The following is a 6,574-nucleotide window of genomic DNA, read 5'->3' as shown; positions in this document are numbered from 1 at the left end:
TTGTTATACATGTAGGATGGCATTTCAGTCGGGAGCCTGTTGATGGGCTGTTTGAGTACCCGTCTGATAATGTAAGGACTTCTTGACAGACGTTGAGCGTTCAGCTTTATCGCTGGTTGGCCCCCCTTGGGACCATAGGAGATTACCGTAGGAAGGAGGTAAATTGCCCGCCCTGGGGTTGGGGGGATACGGTTAGGCTCTGCTGGATCGCGAAGAGGTTGCTGACAGAAACTAATACTGCCTGAGAGGCTCTTAGTATCTGCATTAGCGTTTTTTTTTTTTTTTTTTTTTACGGGTCTTAGGCCTCTTATTCCGCTGGTTCGGTGGATCTAAAGTATTCTGTGACTAAAATGGTCATTTCAGGTCAGTGATGTGTGACCTCGCTGGCTTGAAAGTAACTCAGATTCAGTTTTTCCTCTTAAATCGCGTCTCTCTCTCTCTCTCTCTCTCTCTCTCTCTCTCTCTCTCTCTCTCTCTCTTTTCTTTTTTTCTACTCCGGTTCTTAAAGTTTTTTCTGTTTTCTTCACACATCTAAATTAGCAATAGGCTGTCTATCACATGCCTCTTCACGAGGGAGGATCTTACTTACTATGTGGCATCGGTGGATCTGACTATCCCTTCCCATTTTTATCAAAATGGCGCAGGGTTCATTCATTGCAGAAATAGGGGCCCTCATGCCATTTTGGGGAAAATTTGATTTTTTTATGTCCTTGACCCTTTCTGGTTCATGTGATCAGTCACATGCTTTACGCCAGTCGATCAACCTTATCTTTGCTGTCGGAATCTTGCTGGAAGAAAAATCTTGTAAAAGTCTAAGACGTCAGTGAAATGCTGAGTAAGGCCGAGGAAAGAAAGGACGGTGAGTCTCTTCTACGAAACCACAAAAAGAGGGAAACCAACTGATAGGAAGCTAATGCACCTAACCTAAGGGAAGAATAGGGCTAGACACCTGCCATTGTCAGTCCCTCGGTCTATTAATTATCCATGTATACTTGTCTGCTGCGTTGACGTTTAGAAATGCTAGCACATTCTGAGAATAAAAAAAATTTTCAAAACACTAAGTGTTTAAACAAGAATTGGTAATACTCTATGTCCAGCATGGAATAAATTCTTATATGAGAAATACTCAAATACAGTCAAATTTTTAAGGAAAATATTTTTATAATATACCTTTAAAAGGGCTAAAATAACATTAGTGAGACACAACACAAAACACCACACATACCCACACAACACACACACACACACACACACACACACACGCACACAACACACACACATATAATATATACACACATATATTATATATATCATATATATATATATATATATATATATATTTATATTTTTTATATATATATACATACATAATATGTACACACACACACACACAACACAAACATATATATATATATATATATAATATATATATATAGTACTATATATATATATATATAATATGCACTTTACTTTAATTCATATGACGCAAGCTCTCTAGAGCAGATGGTGGATCTTAGAAATGGTTTATAATATTCTCTGCCATCACATTCACATGTACAGCGTAGAGATTAGCGATCACTGCTCCATTTGCTGAAATTATTTCCAGGCTGCTTTTCCTCACCTCCTGTATCCTGGGTCTTGAAACCTTTCTCTTGAAAGCAAAGTTATTGGTTCCTCAGTGTTATCACCGCGTCTCTATCCTTTCCGTTTCTCTTATCGCTTAGGAGGTCAATAGTGTTTACCAGAATTAATTTCTTACTAGAAACTTAATGTTTTTCATATTTCTGATTTTTAAGATGTTGCTATGAACTGCATAACGTGATCACCTTCGAATAAGGAATACGTCGATGTCAATTCCCATTGACTGGATCTTTGTGTTTCAATTATAGTAAGGGAAAGTCGTTCGTGAAACATTGTTTCAAGTTTCCCTTCGCGTTTTAAGGACCGTTTCCTCATTGAAGTTTTATTTCTCATGTTCATATGACTTGTGCATTTAAAATGTCCTGATATTTCAATTCATCAGCAAGTGTTATTGAATTTTGATTCTTACTGTTTTCTTAATTAAGTATGGAGTTTTCTTTCTTTGTCTTTACAAAAAGTTTTCAGCTGTCTGTTTTCATTACTGTGCAGTATTTTCTTGATTCCTTTCATTGGTTGTTTTTAATAATTTAGTAGTTAATTTTGTGTAAAACATGCATCCGATTGATATTCTTGTGAAGTTCCATAGCGTCATATCCTAAAGCTTTAGCCCTAATCAGCCACTCTCAGACAAGATAAGTGGATTACCCGTCTTTACCGATCAAGACTAATTGCCCATCTCCTTCTTCTTCTTCTTCTTCTTCTCTTCTTCTTCTTCTTCTTCTTCTTCTTCTTCCAGAGAAACAAGTTTGTTTCTCGGTCCGACGTCGGTTCCTGCTTGATAAACGATGCCGTGATATTTGTTTTGCCCTGCAAAGCCAAAGTTGAATGGGTTCCCCGAAATTACCTGCAAGTCTCTCTCTCTCTCTCCCCCTACCTCTCTCTCTCTCTCTCTCTCTTCTCTCGTATTCTTTACCATATTTAGTTTTTTGTATTTTCACGAATATGCATTTACTTCTGGGAAAGCTTGCTCCTTCAGAATATATGTTCGTTATGAATAATAATAACGATAGTGTCGATTTATCAAACTGCAATGGTTATTACTTCAGCAAACAAACTTTGAATAAAAATTTTGTGGAGCCTAATTTGGTAACAAAACTCTCATGAATAGCTGTCTGTCTATCTATCCATCTATCCAACGATCTATCAATTTATCTATTAATCTATCTCTATCTATTTATCTATTAATCTATCTCTATCTATTTATCTATACACACACACACACACATAGAAGTATATCCTGGTTGGGCAAATCACGTCTGAAAAATGAATTGTCTTGTAATGCACTGGCTATTAATACATATTTCTTTGCTTATGAAAATATATACATATTTGTTTTTATTTTTTTTAAGTAAAATGATCACCTGAAGAAAAGCGACCCCAACACACGCTGGGGTCGATTTTCTTCAGGTGGAAAATATTGGGGTCGCTTTTCTTAAGGTGAGAAATTAACAGGGGTTACAGTAAGGCACTGGCGGAACGGCGCTTCGCGCCTTATCCACATATTTAAAGATTCTTGGCAAGCTCGGTATGTTCTGGCAAGAGGTAATGTGCTGCGCGGCTAGCCACAGGGGTTACAGTAGGTTTGATTATTTTTGTACTGAAATTGCAAGACAATACGCTTTTAATTAACTATTGATTGTTGTCTAAATTTGTGTGTTTAACAAACTGTTTAATAAAGAGTTTTTAATGAATATATATCTATATTTTTTCCTCTTTTTTTTCATAATATTATGAGCTAAAGTGGGTCACCCCTGAAGATTGGAGACACCAACAAGCAGGGGGTCGTTTATCTTCAGGTGGAAAATATTAGGGTCGCTTTTCTTCAGGAGGAAAATATTGGGGGTCGCTTTTCTTCAGGAGAGGTATTAGTGGTCGCTAAATCTTCAGGGTGATCCAATAAAGGGATAAGTAAGAATGAAAACGTTTCAGTAATGACGCTACTCCTGAGGTTTTTGACATCCTCTTTTGAAGTGTCAAAAGAATATTTCTTTTTAAGTGTCTTTCTTAGTTCTTAAAGTTATGCAGATTAATGAAGTAGTTTTCGGAAAACTCTTGTATTATATCGAAAACATTTTAGTATCATTAATGTCATCCATGGATCATTTTCTCTATTTTTCAGCGCTAAATTTCTCAGCTGTATTTTTTGTACTCTATTCCTTTCTTCTGATACTTAAATCCTTATTGCTCGGGGAAGGATTTTTTGTCAACATCTGACGCTCAACTCGACGTTATTATTATGACCACACACACACACACACACACACACACACACACACACACACACACACACACACATATATATATATATATATAATGATGAAAATGTTTTGTAAAATCACAATATACAATTGTGCAACTATATATTTCGTGTATCATATCTACTGTATAACGTCTTATCAACAGAAATTTTCCATATTACTTCACGACACATATAAGAAACTTAAGGTAAAATGGGCTCCGTATTCTAGGAAAGAGGACTCTGAAATTCTGAAGAAATATTAATTCTGAATAAGGGTGACTATCTTAAAAAAATGAATATAATTCTGTCGGATAACTCTACATTCAAACTTATTGATGAACCGAACTTTGTTGACATTTACGAAAAAGAGGACAAAATCAACCATTTTCTTGAAATCTTAAACAACGATGGGATTATTAATGAGGATGTATTTCATAAACTATTTTTTTTTTTTTTTTTTTGACAGGTTCCTCTTTGGCATATTATATAGATTCCCTAAAGTACATAAAGATGGTTTGCCAATGCGACCCATAATGTCGACCTACAACAGTCCTGCCTATAATATCTCAGAGTTTTCTGGTTAAACTTTTAAACGAATATTCTATATCGCAATTTACTTTAAAGAATGGTTTTGATTTTCAACAGCAAGTGCTGTTACAAGATGGTGAACTATTTATGGCAAGGCCTAGACGTTGAGTCCATATTCACCAACGTACCTGTTTCTGAAACCATTGAGATTACTTTAATGCTATGGGGTCCCCATTAGGCCCGTTGTTTGCAAACTTTTTTCATGGGTAATTTGGAGGAAGAATTTTTAAATAGTTGCCCGAAGAGCTTTAAACCAACATATTACAGAAGATATGTTGATGATACATTTACCTTATTCAAACATTCCTGGCAATGTCAATTATTTTTAGAATATGTTAATAACATATATCCTAACATGAAGTTTACTTTAGAACAAGAAAAGAACAACACTCTCGGATTTTTAGATGTTAAGGTTAGTAGACATAACTACAGTTTTAGCACTTCTGTGTTTCCGGAAAAATACTTTTACAGGTTTAGGCTGCAACTTTTTTAGTTCATGTTTTCCTTCTTTTGAAATAAATGCAATCACCCTTCTTGTTTTTAGAGCATTTAGATATACCTGAGAATGGGCCTTTTTTTCATATTGAAATTGAAATTTTGCTTGAGTATTTCATAAAAAATTCATTCCTAAGAAATTTAGGTTTACTATTATCAACAAAATGTTAGCAAAGTTGGTTTCCAAAACCTACATTGAACTTTAATGTTCCAAAACTAGCTATGTATGCCCCAATTCCCTTTATTCACTCCGACAATTTCACGTTCCAAAGTTAAACAAATTATTGAAAAGAAAACTAGGAGTTTTGAAATTAAACCTCATTCCTATGAACCCTAAAAAAAAATTGGAGGTTTCTTCAGCTATAAGGACAAACTTCAAGAATTCATGAGATCCAATATAATATATAAATTTCAGTGCCCAAGAAGTCTGTTGCAGGTTCGATATTATAGCCATCTAGGTCTTAGTTATAGGACGGGGTCAAGAATATCCAATCCGGAATTTTTTAATATTAGGACTCATGCATCCAAATGCAAAATTACAGTGGGAAAAAAACATTTTTCAATAATAGGCACTACTAAACAAACAGCCTACTTAACGACCCTTGAGTCTTTATTTATCAAGCACCTCTCTCCATGCTTAAACTCTAATATTCTTCGTCTCTCTCTCTCTCTGTCTTAAGTGTTGTCTGGGCATGTACGAACTGTTGAATAGTAGCCTTCCCTCTTTACTCATGTTTTGATTTTATTTCAAAGTTTTAATGAATTAATTTTAGCTGATTATTCTGGTAATAATTTGTGCTTTTATCTAAGTTAATTATATAAGATAAATTTTAATAATTGCAGTTTAAATTTCATAATTTTTTCTTAATCGCCATAATAGTTTATATTGCGTTGGAGTGTGTTTTAGTTCCACGCTGGACGAGTGGTTTTCGAGCTGGGCTGCCAATCCGGTGGTCCCAGGTTCGATTCGGCTCGGTCAACGCGGAATCAGAGAAATTTATTTCTGGTGATAGAAGTTCATTTCTCGATATAGTGTGGTTCGGATCCCACAATAAGCTGTAGGTCCCGTTGCTAGGTAACCAATTGGTTCCTTAGCCACGTAAAAATATCTAATCCTTCGGGCCAGCCTAGGAGAGCTTTTAATCAGCTCAGTGGTCTGGTAAAACTAAGATATACTTAACTTTTTTGGTTTTGGAGTGTGTTTTTAATAGACTTAATTTGCTGCTGTTACTCTAAGTAAGAAGAAAATTCGGCCTAACTTTCTTTACCTTGCAGGTGTTGACGATCTGGACGTGTGTTGTGGCTAGTGGGAGATTCATTCATTTAAATTATTCAGATCACAAGTATCTTGCATGAAGGTGAAACAAGATTTGATATAAAGTTCCACTAGAAGTGAACTAAGAGGTTTTGCTTTGCCATGTTTCTTGATGTGACTTATTCAGTAATTCCATCCTTTTTCTATATTTTATATTCGTAGGTTAATGTTCAGCCATTTATATTTTACGTAATCTTATATGTTAATTTCTGGTTTGAATGATTTATATATACTGGTCGTAAATGTGACCTAAATAATTTATGGTTGTTTTGTTTCACGTCTCTAATTGTTGTGGA

The sequence above is a fragment of the Macrobrachium nipponense genome, chromosome 18 (assembly GCF_015104395.2).
Source record: "Macrobrachium nipponense isolate FS-2020 chromosome 18, ASM1510439v2, whole genome shotgun sequence".
Taxonomy (NCBI): domain Eukaryota; kingdom Metazoa; phylum Arthropoda; class Malacostraca; order Decapoda; family Palaemonidae; genus Macrobrachium; species Macrobrachium nipponense.
This window is presented reverse-complemented; position numbering follows the sequence as displayed.